A 19,210-nucleotide genomic window follows, 5' to 3' on the forward strand; every position below is an offset into this window, starting at 1 on the left:
AGAATCTCCAAGTTCACGGTCTTCAGCTCAGTACCAGCCATCAACGCCCAAGTGAAGAATCGGGCCCACCACTGTCCGCCCTTTGCTGTCAGATTCATTTTCATAGACAGTGGCTTTCAAATTGCTCTAACAACTCCTCTCCGCACAGAATGTATTCTCCATCATGACCCGATACACAAATACTTAGGTATATAGTGAATTGTGCCAGTCAGGGTCCAGCTAGGGAAATGGAGGAATTTAATTCAGGAAATTGATTACACAGGCGAGGGAAGAGCTGAGAAGTCAGATATGGAACTGAGAGCTCCAAGAGTAAGAAGTCACACTCACCTCGAAGCTGAGGGAGCTAAAGGACAAGGCAGAACTCAGAACCCAGAGACCACGGTCTCCTAGAGCGAGGGGAACCCATGACGGTTCTCAAAACCACTGCGGGGGTACAGCTGTTGCTGGAGAAGCAACCAGAGGCAGAAAGAGAAGAGACCCTGTCTTGCCCTTCCTTCCAGTCCTCCAGCTGTCCTGTCTCCTGCTGGTGCCTCCCAGGGGCTGACTGCAGCAGATCCAGGCGCCCGGGAAATGCAGCCCCACAGAGTCAGTCCCACTGGCCCCAGAGAGTCCAGCAGAAGAGTGAAGAAGGGATCTAGGGCCAGCAGACCCAGTCAGGGCAACAAAGTCTCCAAGGGCACTCACCCTGCTAATGGCAACGCTCTCTGAAGTGAACGGTTCCTATTCTCTTTCTTTTTGTCACTGTGGCACACCCCCCACTATGACTCAGAATGCACAGTGAGGTGAAAAACACCCCTTGGACCCGTAAGGTGATACACATTTCAGGAACCTCTTGCCCTCACCTAAATATTCTTTCAGGTCAGGTTATTAAAACATGGGTCTCGTGATCAAGACTACGGATTATATCATCTGAAATGTAGTCAAATAAAAATTTCCACCAGGCTCCTATACTTGGACCATCTTTCTTTCTTTCTTTCTTTTTTTAAGGTGTCTAGATACCAAGTAAATAATGATGGATGACAATGAGACAAGTCAGTTCTAGGCTTAATCAGCAAATAGCCAGCGATAATAAAGCTTTATCAAGTACCTTTATTTTCATTTTCTGTAGAGACTTCGGAGTATAGCAATAATAGCTATATTTTTATAATAGAATCATTCTTTGTAAGTCATTTTTACAAAGATACTCGTAGTACCACAAACCAGGCTTAGTATGCATGAACAGCCCCCTACAGCTGTAGTAAGACATTAACTATAAAATTTAACTAGTGTTTAAGGCCAACTATAACATATAAATATATCTAAAACTACAGATGCAACAGTTTTAGATTTTTTGAAATCTAGTAAAATAGATACAATATCCTAATTTGAGTTAATAACAAGAAAACTATAGCTCGTGATTACATTTTCACGTGACTATCAGGTTGCATATTATGTTAACAGCGAAATCCATAAAATTTCCCACCTTGGTAAGAATTCAGACTGTGAAATTTGCTAGTAATGCTCCCAGGGCATACGGTTTTAATAGATTCATGATGGATTTGTTGGTCGCTAGTCATTATGAAGGGCATAGGATCTGGCCTCTGCTGATTTGTGTATTCACGGTCTTTTCTGAAAACTGAGCAAAACTATCTAATAACACTCTGCGTCAGAGACACTATCTATTAACATAAACAGGGAAAGAGAAGGTCACTTAGGCATCTAATAACCTAAACACCTTGTTTTGTAGGACTGAATCACCAATGCATGTAACTTGAATTAAACTTGTAATCAACATTCTGCTGAACGGTCACAATTCCTTCTCTCTTCTGAATAACACCCCCCTCCCCCGCTCCAGGTTCTCGATTTACGGATGGATCCGTTACCAGGCTTCAGAAGCTTCGTGGTGTATGACATCAGATACACTGCTGATAATGAACTAGGAAAGCTGCTTGGAGCAACTAGATAACACCGACTGACAGAAGCATCAGCACTTGTACGTTTAGACAATCTACGTATTGAGAAAATGTGGAAAGTGAGGAAATACCACTAAAGTCCTTTCAGTATCAATTGTGAAAACCCGTAACAAATTGTGGCAAGGCTCAGCGACACTAGCGGTGGGCTGGCCACCCTCCAGGGGGATTTTGCGTGCATAACCTCCCTCCCATGAAAGCTTCCCTGTTCCATGAGCTTCGGGTCTGGAGAAGTCACGTGACCCTGACCTGGGAGCCCTTTTACCTTCACTTACAGACTGGAAAGATTTGTGCCATCTTGTGTTTCCGGTCTGGGTTTTCCATCTGTAGAGTGGGGAGAAGGTAACACAGAGCACCGTTAGGAGAATCGTAGAAGACAGTAGAGATAATGTACATATCATGCGTCACCACAGAGGAAAACACTCAGTAAATGAAATGATTCTTTAAACTAACTTCTGTTAGTCTCTGTGTCCTAACAGGTCTTAACACTCCTCCTCCTCCTTGGATTAATTACGTTCGGCTCTGTCTAAGGATTTCCCTTCTTCCTCCTCTTCTGCACCTTCATGGGCCAAGTCCAAGTTTCAGGTCTCACTGGGAGTTTCCTGCTGTGAGCTCCCTTGAACTCGTCAGCTCCTCTCTGGCTCACGAAACTCTTGGTGTCAAGGGTCGATCACTCTCCAAACTTTCAGCCCCTTATCTCCAGCTGCCCCAGAGGCATCGCGTCTGGACAGTTCTCCTTCATCTTGTTCTGCCTACAGCATAATTTATCATTTTACCTAAAATTTGTGTCCCCTTCGAGCACCTCTTCTTATGTCCATTTTTTAATTATCTCCATGCATTTTCACGATGATAAACTATGACCCCATAACCAAAAATCTTGATTGAAGAAAAAAACACAATTCCCCATAATTCTTCAGCCCAGTCCAATCACTGTGATAATTCAGTTGTGGTTCTTTCCAGTGTTTCCCATCACGTAGGTGTTTGTACTGTTGTAACCACAGTCTGCCCTTCTAACTGTATCTTGCTTACAATTCTAATGATTCCATGAGGATTTTCCATGTTGGAGAAGCTTTCATAACAGATTATTGTTTTACTGTTATCTCCATTTCCAGCAACTCTCTCCTTCAGTTCATTCTACACACCTGGCTAAATTTCATCTTATTCATAGCACGGCTTTGCTCATCTTTGGTGCGCTCGGAACCACAGGTGATTCCTTACTGTTCAAAATAGGAAGCCCAGGCTGGTGAGTCAAGCTCAAAGGTCCTCTTCAGACAGCAGTCCATCCTTTCCGGGCTCGTCTCCTGTTACAGAACATCTCTTAGGCCAAATCGCATCACTTATTCCAAACACAGAAACGATCACTGTCCTGGTGCCTTCCTTCAAACCCTTCTGCCCACCTATGATGCCCACTTGAGCTCAGGCACTACTCCCTCTCCCAGAAAGGCTTCCCCACATACTGGGGTTCCTCTCCTCTCTCTCTGGGCCACTTGTTGGGCAAGCTTCTAGGACCCTATGTTCTACCTCTCTGTGTCCTCAGAGCTCAGCACAAAGGACATGCTCAATAAATATTTATTAACGATGATGATGATACCCACTGTCAGCACAGCTGTTCTGCTTTCTACGATAATGAGGCAAGCAGTATGGGAGCATGAGGAAGAAAATTCACCATAGCCCTCCTGAAAGGCTGCCGAAGTCCGAAGAGATATACACGGATCCTACTTTCATAGCGAAGACACAATCAAAATTAGGAAGGAAGGTTTGGGGGCGGGGGAGGAATCACATTTTCACTGTGATCATCGATTTCATTAGTGATAGGGCAAAGATCAACGTGAAGCATTCTGAAGATGGTCACATCTCTATTATAAAATGTCTGGAGACCTGGAAAGCTTAAACAGCGGATAGTAGAAGAGTCCAAATTAGAGCCCTAGGCCTTCCAAATGCGGTCAGCGCAAGTCAGACACATCAGAAGCAGGACGGTATGATGGCAAAAAGCTTGGGCTCTTGAGTCCTGCTGCCTCGCAGACCGTTTTAACGCTACCGATTTTAACTACGAGTTGAATGATCGTGGAGACTCCACCTAACTGCTGTGTCCCAGTTTCCCCATCTGTGGAAGGAGGACAACAGCAGTGGTATTCTAGAAAACGCTTGACAAATGGCTCTCCCCCCAAAAGCCCCGATTTGTAACATATGTCGATTTCCATGGTATAAATAAATACTCCCACAATGACTGATTTCAAGCTCCCGGCAGGCTCACAAAATTCCTGAAAATTTAGCAATGGACACTTTCCACGGCCCCATCCTTACAGAGCTGATGTGAAGATTAAGTGAGTTAATACGTGTGAAGCCTTTAGAATGGGCCCTCGCACATCATATGTTTCGTTGGATAAATATTAGCTGTTTCTATTATACCATTTTAGTTTCCCTCCCTCTATGGAAATGGAAGATAGAAATAGCAAGTCCTATTGAAAAAACGCAGTTGCCTTGATTTTAGTTCATTTCAACCTCTTCCTAACCACATGTTTTATGTTCACTATTGCCAAGCAGCCTCCGTTGACTTATTTGAATTTCCTCTCCTTTTTCCTTAATTCATCTTTTTCGGAAGCATTCTAAGAATCAGAGGACTGGCTAAAAGCCACATACCAGGAAAGAAAAAGGGGTTATAAAAAGTAAGGATAATCCCAACTGAAAATTTTTTTCCTGAATAATCATTTTAAGAAAAGCCTAAGGACTCCCTCAAACGGCTAGACATGAGAGTTCATTTGGATACAATTACTTACTGCGCATCCTGGGGGGGGGGGGCGCGGCGGATATGAGATGTACTTCATCTAGCCTCTTTTCAAAATAACTTTATTCCCTGGTGTTCTTCCAGACACAAATAAATAGGAATTGTTATTAAAAGGAATCACCAAATATAAGAACTCCAAACAGGACTTTCTGCTTTTTGGTTTCAATGGGTACTTCCGTGACTTCTGCTTATAAAAAACCTGCGGACAAATATTCCGCTGTGCCAGCTCGTTCATTAGAACTAATGCTCAGGCAATAATATCTGCTACCTACAGAAAACAAAATGCTTTTCTATCTTGAAGCCAGAGGTTGACCAGCCAACAATTCTGCTCATCAGCTGGAGCCCTGGGCCTTGGCATTTTTCTCTAGAATGTCTTCCTCTTTTTTGATCAGCTGTCTTGACACAAATTCTGAATTCTTCTTTTGCTTCTCCCATTTGCAAAATGGTTTCGAATGGTACTTTTGTGAAATGTAGTTCCTTCTCGATTCTTTTCTCCAGGGTTCCTTTCCTCCTGTTGCTCTCAATTTGGGACTTCTTTTCTACATGCCATGCCTAATGTCATCGCCAACTGTTAGGGAGTCTTTATATTAGGAAGAGCCTCCTTTTGCTGTTGGAGGAACACAGGAGAGAGTGAAACATCCAGGCTACAATCCCATGTGAGAGTCTGCTTGCATTCTGCCTCTTTGGAAAAAAAAAATGGGAGCCTTTCTCAACCTTTAGCCTACCGTTTCTAACCCCTTCTCCTCAGGTCCTGGCCACCAGCCTTCTACTATCTGTTTCCAGGAAAGCGACTACTCACATCAGTGGAATCAGACAATATTTGTCTTTTTGCAAATGGCTTATTTCCCTTAGCATAATGTCTTCAAGCTTCATCCATGTTGTAGCATTTAACAGGATTTCCTTCCTTTTCAAAGCTGAGCAATATGCCGTGATACACACCTACAACGTTTTGTCTATCTGTTCTTCCGCCGAAGGGCATTTGGGTTCCTTCCACTTTTTGGTTATTGCAAGTAATTCTGCCATGAACAGCGATGTGCGATCTGTTCCAGTCCCTGCTTTCAATTCTTTGGGGTATATACTCAAAAGTGGAATTACTTGGGTCATATAGAAATTCTATTTTTAATTTTTTGAGGAGCCACCATACTATCTTCCCTAACAGAAGGTTTTCCTTTGTGCACCAGTTTACACTCCCACCAACCGTGCACAAGGATTCCAGTTTCTCCACATCCTCACCAGCACTTGTTCTTTTCTGATTTTTCTGTTTTTAATTTTTTAAACAGTAGTCATCCTGATGGATAGGGAGTGGTACTGCTACAATGAGATACCACTTCAAACTGACTAGGACGGCTGTAATACTGATTGCTTCAACAAATGACCACTGCAGGGGGGCCTGGGTGGCTTGTCTGCCTTCAGCTTGGGTCATGATCCCAGGGTCCTGGGATCGAGCCCTGCTTTGGGTTCCTTGCTCAGCGGGGAGTCTGCTTGTCTCTCTGCCTCTGACTCTCACCCCTGACCTGTGCTCTCTCTCTCACTCTGCTCCTGTTTATAAATAAATAAGATCTTAAAAAAAAATGGCAGCTACAGAAAATAACACATATTAGTGAAGATGTTGAGAAATGATTAGAGCCTTCATACACGGCTCGTGAGAATGTGAAAATGGGACGGCTTCTGTGGAAAACATCTCGGTGGTTGCTCAGTCAGCTGACCGTAGTTATGTGACACAACTCCATTCTCAGGAAGGGAGTGGAAGGACTGAAAACAGGTGTGCAAACAAAAGTGTGTGCGGGAGCTCACGGCACTACTCACAATAGCCAAAAGGTGAAAGCGACCCAAATGTGTGTCAGGTGAATGAATATGCAAAATGGGATGTCCCTACATGATAGAATATTATTCAGCCATGAGAATGAAGGGCTGATACATATTATCACACGGAGAAACCTTGAGAATGTTATGCTAAGTGAAGGAAGCCAAACACATTCTCTTGGTACAACATGTCCCAGCATGGAAAAGTCTAAATAGGTAGAGAGCAGATTAATGGTTGCCAGAAGCTGGATGGGGAGAAGGCAACTCAACAGGTAACGGCTCCCTTTTGGGGTGACAAAAAATGTTCTGAAACCAGAATATTTGATGATTGTACAACATTGTGAATGTGAGAAATGCCACTGAGTTAGACACTTGAAAATGGTTACAGTTTTATGTTATGTAAATTTCACCTCAATTTTAAAAAAAAACTTACTGATGAATGTATCGTTCACCATCTACGTGTCAGGCATAGTGGATGTAGAGTTGATTACGATAGCGCTTCTCTCTCTGGACTCTGAGATCCTTAAGGACTGGCAAGTAAAATGATAGAGAATAAAGGTCTGTGCGAAAACACATTTCTAGGCTGCTGGAGGCCAGTCCCACCTGGGGTGCTAGCGGTAATGACAGTAGGGCTTTCCAAATGAAGTAAGAGTCTTAGAGGGTTGCTTGGTTGATGGATTAGAATGCTTTTGAGCATCCCCTTTGTGCCTGATATTGTGCTTGGCTAGGGATGCAATGACGAACAAAATCCGATGTCATCCCTACGTCATGAAGCTTGCTTTGGGGGCAAGTCAGACATTTATTACAACCACCTGAAGACTGAGGTAGTCTTCCACGAGAGTGCAGAATAAAGAAAGAGCCTAGACTAGCGAGCGATCGGGGAAGGTTGTAGTCACCGCATAAGGAGCATGAGGCCAGATACACAAGCAGGGCCTGAAAGGGCCTTTCTGATTGGCCATAGGAAAGATGCTCTTTTTTATCTCCAACATGATAGGAAAAGGGTAAAGAGGGCTTGTGTGATGGTTACCACCATCCTGGCACTCGAGAATGGACGGGAAGGGGGCACGAGTAGATGCAGAGGGGAGACCCATCAGGAAGCAGATGTAGTTGTTCAGGGAATAGGTGATGGTGTTTGCAAGGTGGAAGGGGAGACAGACAGACATGGACCTGGACCAATAAAGCAGAGGCAGAACTAGGAAGGGAAGGGGAAGACTGGCCCAGGTAGACTGATGGCCAGCACAAAGGCAGGAGGCGTTAAAACCTGAAATGGAAGCCGGGAGAGGCTTACCAATGTAAGCCTCACGATAGCAGCATCCATGGAAAGGTGTAGCTGCAGGAGCCATGAAAGGTGTTGGGAAATTCTGCAGGGATCAGATCCCAGTGGCGCTCACTGGTGAGTCTGGATCTTGCCTTGGTGGCATAGGAAACTGTGAAGCATTATAGGAGGGAAATGGGACTACAAGATATCTGTTTTAGTATGATCCTTACAAGGGTGCTAGAGAACGGATCTTGGGAGAATAAAGTGACAATACTCAAGTATCAGAAAAAGGAAACCGATCAGGGGGTTGTTGCAACTGCTGAACACAAGAACGAATGTGTGTCTGGACGACACAGTGTCATGAAGCTGGGGGACGGGGTGGCGCTAAGAATCAGTTGATGACCACAGCAGTCATGGTTCGTTGAACCCGTGGCACAAACACAACGACAACAATGTCACTCAGATGGCCTCGTCGGTCCTTGTCTGCTTAAGGGCTGTAGATGAAACAGATGAAAAGGTCCCCCTGGAACAGAGTCTCTGACGATATTTTGCTTTCAGAATTTGCCCGCATTCTGATGTGATTCGGTCACTCAGCTGAACTACAAGCTCTTTAAGGGGAGGGACCACGTCTTACTTGTCATATCATGTCCCACCCCTACGGCCATACTTGCCTTGAAGAAGGGGCTTAATCAATACTTGAATGAGTATGTAAATTTAAAAGGCTTATTTCTCAGTGTTCCTGCCCTATTACTAACATCAAGGGGAAAAACACACAGAGCTTGAAGGATTCCAGAACTGAAGCCCCCACCAGTGAGCTTACCAGTGTATTAGCTACCTTTTATGACAAAACGTTGCTCTTATTCTGCTCGCGCAGCATGAGAATCTGTCCTCTTTATGAACGATGTGTGTTGCTGTTGACTGGTGTTCCGCAGTGTGGTGGAGTAAACTAGCACGTGTTTTATTGGGGTCTGGAAAAAAATTCTCTCGGGCTCAAAACACATATGAACAGACCATCACACCAGGATCCAAGTAATATGGATGCAGAAATTTCCTTGAACTTGTTCAAACTGTGTCAACTCCATCTCAGGGGTTCTGTAACAAATGGTCCTCCCAATGGACCTGGCTTGACAGGCATGAACGCTATTTGTCTGCTCTAAGCACATGAGCAGATCCCATTGGAAAATCTGGTTCTGAGACCCCTCATTCAGAAAACTTTAATCTCAGAAATCTGTAGTTAAGACATAATTCCCAAAAGGCAAGGCTTTGAACATATTGGGGATGGGGAGGAAGCAATTAGACTAGTAATTCAGAGCTTAGAACTTCCATTGGCAGTATTTAAAGCTTAAAAAAAAGGCTTTAATGATGAACAATTAGACAAAGTTTCAGAAAGAAATCAGAGAAAAACAGAAAAAGTTATTTGAAGTGGGAACACTAAATGGCCTCTAGATGCGTGTGTGTGTGTGTGTATGTGTATGTGTGTGCACATGTGTGTATATTTCTATATATTTCTTAGCAGGTTTGGTCTTCTGATTATGACACAAAACTATGGAAGCAGGGTCACACAATTTCTTTTAGAATGAATTTGTGTAACTTAAGAGACAAATGCTAACCTCTTTGAATGGCAAAATCTAGTAGAGCTCTAGGATTATCATTTCTATCCATCATGACCCAAGGCTAATTTCTTTCTCTCTCTCTTTCTTTCTTTTTTTTTTTTTTAAATTTGAGACGGAGAGAGAGCAGGAAGATGAGCAGAGGGAGAAAGAGAGGGAGACCCTCAAGCCGATTCCCCACTGAGCGTGGAGCCTGATACTGGGCTGGATCTCAGTTCCCTGAGATCAGGACCTGAGCAGAAATCAAGAGTCGGATGCTTACCCAACTGAGCCACCCAGGTGCCCCAACCCAAGGCTGTTTTCAAACTAGCTGCCCTTCCTGTTACTGATTTAGTAACTGGAGATGGGGGAAAAGGTGTAGGTAAATGGCAAGAGAGGAGTAAGAAGGAAAAACAAGGCCTGAGAAATATTTGGGGTTGCACTGTGGAGCTGTAATTCTCTGCTCTTCTGAGTCTTGCTCTGTGTCCTGAAGGCCGGGGAGTTCCTGAACTGGATTAGTAAACTCCCTTGTCTTCTGTCTTCCGGCTGGTACCAGCCGAAACTCGGAGCCATGGGCAAGAACTCTAGGGTGGGGGATAGTGAGATCAGCATGCCTACTTCTCTGCTGAAGGGCAAACCACCACCTCAGGCCCCATTTATTCTAGGTGGTGGGGGAGGGGAGGGTCTTCCACCAGGACTTTCTTGGGTGCTGAGATTTGCTCCTTCCCCTCACCCTCTCAGGTATTAAATTCTCCACTCTACCATACTCTGTTGATTTCCCTGAGCGCTGCCCATACATTTGTAAATATCCCTTCATTAACCTGCCTGGAGTTCCATTTGAATGCACCATCAGCTTCTTGCTGGGAACCCTGATGGATACAATTGTCTTGTAAGGCAAACAGAGGCTGAAGCTCTGACCAGAGGATCTTGGAAAATCCCAAGGAGATAGGGTAACAATTTTTACTGACTTTGGCCTCCGTAATGAAAAAGTGAACGGGTTGTTTAGAATGTAATCTGTGGTTAATTATTGATGGGATAGTGTTCCCTTCTGTAGCATTCACTCTCCTCTGGTGAGCCCAACTCCCCCATTAACTCTAAACAAAATTAGGAAACTACTTTATGAACTAAGTTTTAAGCATCTTAAGTTTGAAATGCCTGAGGGAGAGCCAAGTGGTAATGTTCTCTAAGTGTTCAAAGATGAAACTGTTGGCCACTGGAGACAGGGCCGTCCACACATCCGGAGGTGTTCCAGGAGAAGCTGGAAAAGTCATGGACTAGTTCTTGAACTTGCTGATTTCAAGGTCATTTTCCATGTATACCTTTAGGATTCTTCGGTTTTTGCTTTAACGGTTGATCATCGTAGTTACTAAGAAAATGTTGACGACTGAGTTGGACATTTTGATATAATGATATGTGAAAAATATGTACATTTTTAGGCTCAAAAATCTTTTTTTTTTAATTTATTTATTTATTTATTTGACAGAGAGAAATTACAAGTACACTGAGAGGCAGAGCAGAGAGAGAGAGAGAGAAGGAAGCAGGCTCCCTGCTGAGCAGAGAGCCTGATGCTGGACTCGATCCCAGGACCCTGAGATCAGCAGAGAGCCCGATGCGGGACTCGATCCCAGGACCCTGAGATCATGACCTGAGCCGAAGGCAGCGGCTTAACCCACTGAGCCACCCAGGCGCCCTTAGGCTCAAAAATCTTAAAGTGAATTCATCTTCAGTATGGCGCGGCAAAACCCTGGTCGCTGTTTGAATCCTAACTCTTAGCGAAAAGCTGTGTGTTCTGTGGAAGCTGCCTAACATCTCTGTACTTGGTTTTCGCTTAACTTTCTCAACGACAGATGGTGGGAATTCAGTGAAGTAACGCCTGGGACAAATTTAGGTCCTCAGCCAATGTTAGTTCTCTTCTTCTGCTTCAGCATCTCCATTACACTGTTCCTCCTGCTACATCAATTTATGGTGCGAAGGTAAATAAGAATGCATTTAAGAATTCTTCTCTGTAATTGAAGACCACAGTCAAAGTAATGATCACCACAACCACCTCAAGGTCTCACAGCTTGGAGGGCACCGCGTTCCATGCCATGGAGAATACAGTGCGTAAGAAAGTCTTCCCTGAAAGGGCGGATATTTTAAAACACTAGTAACACATTCTATCCGTACAGTGCTTTTCACCTTATAGCCATTTTGCTTGGAGCCTGAAAATAATCCTTAAGCCAGGCACGATTATTTCCATTTATAAAGGGAGGAATCTGAAAAGGGCAGAAAATCTCACTCGTCGTCCTCAAGGAAGTGGTCTTCCCGCAGGCTCATTCAGACATTTGACTCAGTTGAGGAAACAAGTTTTTAAAAACCAAAATAATTTTTAAAACTTAATAAAGGAAACACACAGCGGCCGAGATGAGCCACGTGAGTTAACACTATCAATCATCTCTAAGTATAAGGAAGGATTCGAGAGCGAGAACACCTCCTTGGGCTGGGCGGCTGAGGGTATCAGAGAAACACGCAGCCCAGGGATCTAGAGCCTGGGCGAAGGAAACTTTCCCCCCACCTATGGTTTTATTTATTTATTTGACAGTGAGAGACGGAATACAAGCAAGGGGAGTGGGAGAAGGAAAAGCAGGCTTCCTGCTGAGTAGGGAGCCTAACTTAATCCTAGGACTCTGGGATGATGACCTAAGCCAAAGGCAGAAGCTTAAAGACTGAGCCACCCAGGCGCCCCCAGTCTAGGGAAATTTGATGAATTCCTGGCTCTTTGACAGGCAAAGCAGGTCTATGCCCATTCTATGCCTCAGCTTCCCCATCTGCAGAATGGAGGTAATAAAAGAATTTACGTACGGCGGGTCTGTGAAGTTTAAATGAGATAATCTAGTTGAAGTGCTTGGCAGAATCCTGAGTTTGGGGACAGTGTTTAATAAATAGAGCTGTTAGGATTATAAAACAGAGCAACAGAGTCCCAGTGGAGAGCTAATTTGCCTAGAGCCACAGAGCTGGTTAGTGACAAAGCAGAGATCGGAGCCTGGACCATCCTGTCCCGTGTCCTTTTGTTATAAATGGACCATAGCTTAATTAGGTTTTAAAACATGGGTGATAAGCACGTCAGCTCAAAGAGAGACTAAGAGCTAGCTATTCTGCTATCCACAATCTATCAATGTAGCTTTTCCAGGAAGCAGACACATCACAAGTATCTATGCAGAAAACATAAATAAATCAAATTCCTTCAGAATGTTCTGGTCTTCCTCCTACGTGTGGGACTGCCTTACAGTGGAACCCCTTCTAACATGGCTCATTTGTGATTTGAGTGACCAAATCCCCTTAGACAGGTATAAGAAGGCACTGGCTTACAAAACGCTTGGTTCTTACTGTGGCTAAGGCCGTAGGGAGGCCCCTGTGTAGACAGTTCTGGCAGGACAGAAAAGGATGTGGAGATTAAAGAACTAAAGTAAAGCCTGCAATTATCTTTGAGACTAGCTTGTGCCTGGTTTTATATACACTCTTTAGCTATTTTGAGTCACTCGGGACTTATCACTCCGGGCTTAATTCAGAAAGCATTCTTCTGGTCACGTGTTGTTGCCATGGGACCAGAAGACCTACAACCAGTCACCGTAATGTACTTGGTTAATAAGGGCAGGACCTATCGCAACGCATTAAAACAGAATGAACTTGGCCAATCAAGACTTAAATAACAACGCAACTTGGAGCAAGATTAGCTTACTTAACACGACTCGCCAGCCTTTTCTCTGCTCGGATCACCTCTGCGAGATTGCTGGCTGTTCTCCGCCTTTTAAAGGCATTTTACATCAACCCCAGTCAATTCCAGCGAGGACAATTTGACCCAAAATCTTTACTGGGTTCTGGAGGCACCATTTTCTTGACTTTTCCTGGAATAAAAGTAGAGCCTCCCTGGGTTTAGAAAGTGCTTTTCTGGTTAATGAGGACTGCACAGCTTTATTCCTAATTACGGTAGTCCCTTTTATGGTGTCATGCTTCTAGAAGAGATTGGAAAGTTTGCATCCTTAAATGCCAAGCCAGCAAAACAGTTGTAGCATATATTAAAATCTGAGTAGCTATAACTCTATTTAAATCCTTAAGACTAGTGGAGCGACTGCCACACAAACTATCTACAGACTCCTCGAGTCACACGGGAGGACATTTCAGTCCAGGGTCTCGGCTGAGACTGAGCTGACAGAGCCGGGGTTGAGAACATGGATATGAGAGATTCTGGGAGCCGCCTGCCTTTCTCAGTGCGAAATCTACTTGTCCTTTTCCTTTTTTAAAGAGTAAGGTGACATTTCTCTGCCTCTCTGTTGAGCATGAAGAGTTTAAAGCTGACCCGTTTAGAGGGCCTGGCTTCGTCTGTCTGGGTTTTAGCTGAGGTGTATGGTGTAGAAATGGGTGTTCCCAGCAACAGACACTGTGCTGATTTTTTGGTCCCTTTCGGGGAGGTTCTGCACTCGTGGCTTCTAGTTGGTTCCTCTTTGTTTTGATTTTGTCTGTGACTTCACCCTTAAAACCAGAGGGAGTTTGGTAGTCGCTTTTCTCTTTTAGAAAAGACGGTGGGTCTAACGTGTCCCATCATCAATGATGACAAAAGACAGAAGGTCATGATAATCCCCTCTCCTGACTTGGGTCAACTTCCCTGAGGATTCAGTTGAGACTTTCTTTTAGGAAGAGGCCAGCATGGTAGGACAGTCAGTTCCCAGCACTGCCAGGCATGTTTCTTTTGCCTGTCAGCTTCCACAACAGGTCTCTCTGGGAACCATGACAGACAGACCAAGCCCAGAGCATGGGGTGTAAGGCAGGGCTTGCTATGTGTTACTTGCTGTTCCCTTTTCCTCCAAGATGACCAGATGAAACACTTAAGAACCCACTTCAGGAAAACAAAATTGCAATAGAAACTTCAAGAATTAAGGTAACCAGAGAGCATGATCTTCTGTGGTAAGGAACTGGGAGAAAATTGGAGAAATTTCTAAATCTGACATTTCTTTCCTGTCATTAACCTTAGACCTTTTAGACAAGAGGCAGCAAGACCAGCCTACATAAGGAATATATAATCAAGTACAAGATTAACATCTGCCGACTTACCACCAGGGGACAATATCAGGCTATAATTACTGTTCAGATGCTCCTTATAAAATACTGGGCTAGGCGATACCAGATCCAAAAAGGGGTATGCGACAGTTTCTTCCAAGAGCATCCAAAGAAGGGACATAGTTGTGGGGAAAGAATATTGGTCTTTGACTCCAAGTCTTATCTTGTTACCTATGAGCCGAAGGAATATCTTTGAACCCGGGTTTTGTTTACTTCTTAACTGTCAGTGAGGCAAGAGAAATTCTGACTACTCTCAGGACTACCAAGAGGAGTGCTCCTCAAATGACCAAGCACCCGAGGATCTCGTTAAATTGTAGTCTGGTTCAGTAGGTTTGGGGTGGAGCCTGGGATTCTGCATTTCTAGCAACTTCCAGGAGACGTTGACGCTGCTGGTCATGGGCCACACTTTGAGAAGCCAAAATTTAGAGGACTAGAGGAGATACACAAGTCAGAGGACTCATAAACTGCTAGGTACAAGTGAGTAACACGAAACAGCAGCAGTAGACACATACTCCACTGGGAAATGCTCTCCAGTGAAAAATATTACTGACCCTCATGCCTTTCCATTCTGTACTGTTCTTTTCAGTGCTTCTAACAACACCTATATGAAGAATTAACTTTTCTAGTGTGGTTAGGATGGAGCCTGAGGGAGTTCAACATGCTTGGCACAACACGAATGCTGAGGAAAGAAAAGGCGAGCTCAAAGGAAGGAGGAAGGAAGGGAGAAACTAGAGAAATATGTTGTGTTTATGGGGGCTTAAGTGGGTAGGAGAAGAATCAATGAAACAAGATGGGATCGGGAGGGAGACAAACCATAAGTGACTCTTAATCTCACAAAACAAATTGAGGGTTGCTGGGGGGAGGGGGGTTGGGAGAAGGGGGTGGGGTTATGGACATTGGGGAGGGTATGTGCTATGGTGAGTGCTGTGAAGTGTGTAAACCTGGCGATTCACAGACCTGTACCCCTGGGGATAAAAATACATGTTTATAAAAAAAATTAAAAATTAAAAAAAAAAAAAAGAAATATGTTGTGTTTGAGGGATGGGGTGGTTGTCTAATCTTGGAGATAAGGAGGCGTCCCAGAAAGAAGGGAGGCAGACCGTTGGCGTTTTGCTTCCAAATTTAATGATGGCAGTGAGTGACGACAGATTAGTCAAAGGTCCTTTATTGACGATGGGGAAATTTAGGGAGGCTACTGTGAATAAACACAACTTGATTAATTTCCAGAAATTACTTGTGATGTCTCATCTGTCCCTATGACTATTGTCTAAGCAATATAATCATAGGCCCCTGACAGAGAGAGGAAAATATGGAGACATTCTTTTTGTCAAAACAACAACAACAACAACAACAACAACAAAAACCCCAAAAAACATTACTTTTAGAGCGGAGCCCAGACCATGGAACAGCATTTACTGAGCACTTGCTGTATGCAGAACAGGATTCCAGGCAGTAGGCCTGTTTCCATGGAAGGTGCTCCAAATCACAGCTCAGGCCAACGGGGGCAGCTAAGAGCAGAGCGGCTTTGCCTTCTCTTCATTTTGGGCAAGATGCCTTTACTTCTTAAGTTTTAAAAAGACGTCACAGGTAATTCAGAGTTCCTTTCTACTAATATTCAAACTAACGGGAAAAAAAGGCGAGCATTTAGAAGTAAGGCTCCCTAAAAACTCTTACTTGAAGGACACCTCCCAAGGCCACCCCACCTCAGATTGCACCCCTGTCCTACCCTGCTGGACCCCTGCTCTCTCCTGCTGTGTTTCCCCCCGGCACTTAACACATCTCAGATACCTGAGTGATTTCGGTCTTATTTTGTTACCATGTGTTATCATGTGTCTTCGCCACTAAGACACAATCTCACTGAGGGCAGGGACTTTTGTCTGCTTTGTCCGCTACTGAATCCCAGCAAGTTCAATGACTTCGGAACATAGCACGTGCTCAGCAAGCATTGGTTAAGGGAATAAAGAAATTGTGAGGATTTGTTGTAGATAAATGCTTAGCAGTGTTCTCCGAAAGAACTTGAGAGATGAGGCTGTATGCTTTCAAACTTGTGGAAGGCACTTCTGGATTTCTGAAAACCACACCTAACACCTCCTTATTTCATTCTTTTTTTTCTTTTTTTCCCTTTCTGCTTCCAGCTAAAGATGCTACCCACTATAACACATTGCCCAAGATTTAGTGAATGTTTATGGAACAGTGAATATGGAGAGGGCACCACTTTCTCCTGCATCCTTCTAAAAGAAAGGCACTCATAAAGCCTTCCGAAGGGCTCTGGAATTAGCTGCCCAAACGCTCCCTAGAATACAGAAATCACTTCTGAGTCCCCAAGGAAATTCTTTCTCCTTGTGTTGTTGGCTGGAGAGCCCCGGAAACAGAACTAGGGAAGATGTCTGATCTTTTTGGAGGTGCTCAATAAGAAAGCCTTGGATGGATTTCAGTCGGACTCCCACAAGCTTCCTGGATCAAGCAGGGACCCACAGCATCTCTTGAGACAGGAGGGTGGTAGGAAATGCCAGTCCCTAACTTGAGGTCCCCTAGGGCTTTGGCAGTTTGAATGCCCATCAAACCCCAGCTGAAACAGTGTTTCCTTCCTTTAGAGCCCTTATCTGGGGATGCCTTGGAGCTGGGGACCTTCAGTCTGGAAGCTACTAAGGCGACTGCATTTACTGTCTTAACCCTTTCAAGGAAGCACTGACGGTATCTAGCAGAGCAGGGGGTTGCGGTGACCTGACTTTAGAAGGGATTTAGTGAGCACTGAGCCCCAGCCTGTGAATCCTATTTTCAGTCTTCATGCAGTTTTAAGATTTAGCCCAATTTCCAGACCATCCCCTACCCAGGCTTGAAAATGGCTTTATTTCACACTTTGCGGCAGGAGGTAAGTGGGTTTCTATGTGAAAGTGATGGTGCCAAAGACATTTACGAACATTAAAAAATGTCTGAACATGGCTTCAAGCCACTCAGCCTATTTCTCATCCCGCGCCGTGCCTTGTGAAGCGTATGCAAGTTCAGAGCTCTCTTTGAAATCAGTGGCAGTTATGAGCTTGGAGCAACTCTGTGGGGCACTGAGCAATATAATAAATGAGCCCCTTTGAAGACCGACCATTGTAGTTGGGCTCTTTTTGTGCTATCCTACACTGATTTCTCGGCGATGTTCTGCGGTGGTGGGAGTGGCCCGCCAGCACACGCCTTTTGGTTCCCCACCTCGGGCCTGAATGGGGGAGGGAGGCCAGAGAAGTCAGTCCTCTGATTTCCTTAAAGAAATGACCCTGATCTTTTGCTACCCTTTGATAGCAACAGGTGGGATAAACCATCCCACACCCACATCCCTTGATTTGAAACAAACCCCAAAACAGCTGCCTTTTATCTGCATGTGCTTTACTGGTCTATACAGCAAAAAACCAGCAGCAGCAACGGTAAGAGAAACAAAACACAAACAGAAAGCTATTACCTGCCAGGAGGTAACGCAGATGTATTTGTGTATCTGGGGGTCTACAGATCATTCATTTAGTTGAAAGCAAAGAACACAATCTGGGATATTTTTCATGTTTCTCTGATGACATTACAGGCCAAGTTGATATTCGAATACTGAGATGATGTTTCTTGAATATTCTTAAAAGGAAACGAGAGCTTTTTTGTTTTGACTTTTGACTAAATACTCTTCAATGACTGGTATGTATATTTCGAGTCATGAAGCTGGGTAACTAACACACCTGTGTTCAGGGCGCTTTAAATGTGTTTGAGAGAAGCCTCGATTGTTTGGTCCAATTTTTCAAGTGCAAGTTTGAATGGCAACTTGAAAGCCACCTCTCCGCACTAGAGGCGGATTAGCTAATTTCTGCAGAGCATCATCTTCATTCCGCGCAACCACATTGAGATCACTCATGTTAACCCTACTTGGCCCACAGAAGAACCGAAGCCAGGGGGCTTCGGTGACAAAGAGTTCCTAGTGACAGAGCCTGCAGCCAAAGCCAGGCCCTCTGATGGCCAGATCCAGCCCTCATGCTACCATGACCCTGTAGCTGCTTCTCCAATGACAACAACCCATCCGTCTCTGCCATAAAATTAGCGCGCGGTTCATTCACCACGAGAAGCTTGTGAGCGCTTGAGTTAGGATTAAGTCCCTGTAGGAGCCAGTCGAGAATGATGGTAAGAAAAGTACGTATCAGAAATAGGAAAGATCAGAAACAGACTTCAAGGAAACTTGCATTTCTAGATACAAGTGTGGGCTAAGAAAGTTCCAGGTCCTTTTGACCATCTTTGAAACTCTTCCCAAAGCAAGAACAAAGATAGGCAGATGCGTCTTTGTCGCTGTTGATTGGTATAAGGCCTTTTTTAGTTTACTTTTTTAAAAATTCTGCCTCATTCTAGAACGACGCTAGGTGCACAGCAGATAACAACTAAGCGAGGCACAGGAAAAGAACAAAAGGACACAGAGGACAAGGGGAGATGGAGAAGAGAAGGGAGTTGAGGGAAATTGGAGGGGGAGATGAACCATGGGAGACTGTGGACTCTGAAAAGCAACCTGAGGGTTTTGAACGGGTAGGGGGGTGGGAGGTTGGGGGAGCCTGGTGGTGGGTATTAGGGAGGGCACGTGTTGCATGGAGCACTGGGTGTGGTGCATAAACAATGAATTCTGTTACATTGAAAAGAAATAAATTTAAAAAAAAAAGAACAAAAGGAAAACAACAGTATTAATTGGTGACCAGAAATGACTTAAAACATGCTCCCTACCGCA

At 44.3% G+C, this 19,210-nt stretch overlaps 1 long non-coding RNA gene across 1 annotated transcript in view; it reads right to left on the reverse strand.

Annotated features, from left to right (window-relative positions):
• LOC101679616 overlaps positions 1 to 19,210 on the reverse strand; it is a 169,600-nt gene continuing 150,390 nt past the window's right edge. Inside the window, exon 9 of the long non-coding RNA XR_006601959.1 lies at positions 1 to 2,273. This is a non-coding gene — a long non-coding RNA (uncharacterized LOC101679616). The remainder of the gene's footprint in view (positions 2,274 to 19,210) is intronic.

Source organism: Mustela putorius, unplaced genomic scaffold (assembly GCF_011764305.1).
Source record: "Mustela putorius furo isolate JIRA1106 unplaced genomic scaffold, ASM1176430v1.1 tig00003854_pilon_pilon_pilon, whole genome shotgun sequence".
Taxonomy (NCBI): Eukaryota; Metazoa; Chordata; class Mammalia; order Carnivora; family Mustelidae; genus Mustela; species Mustela putorius.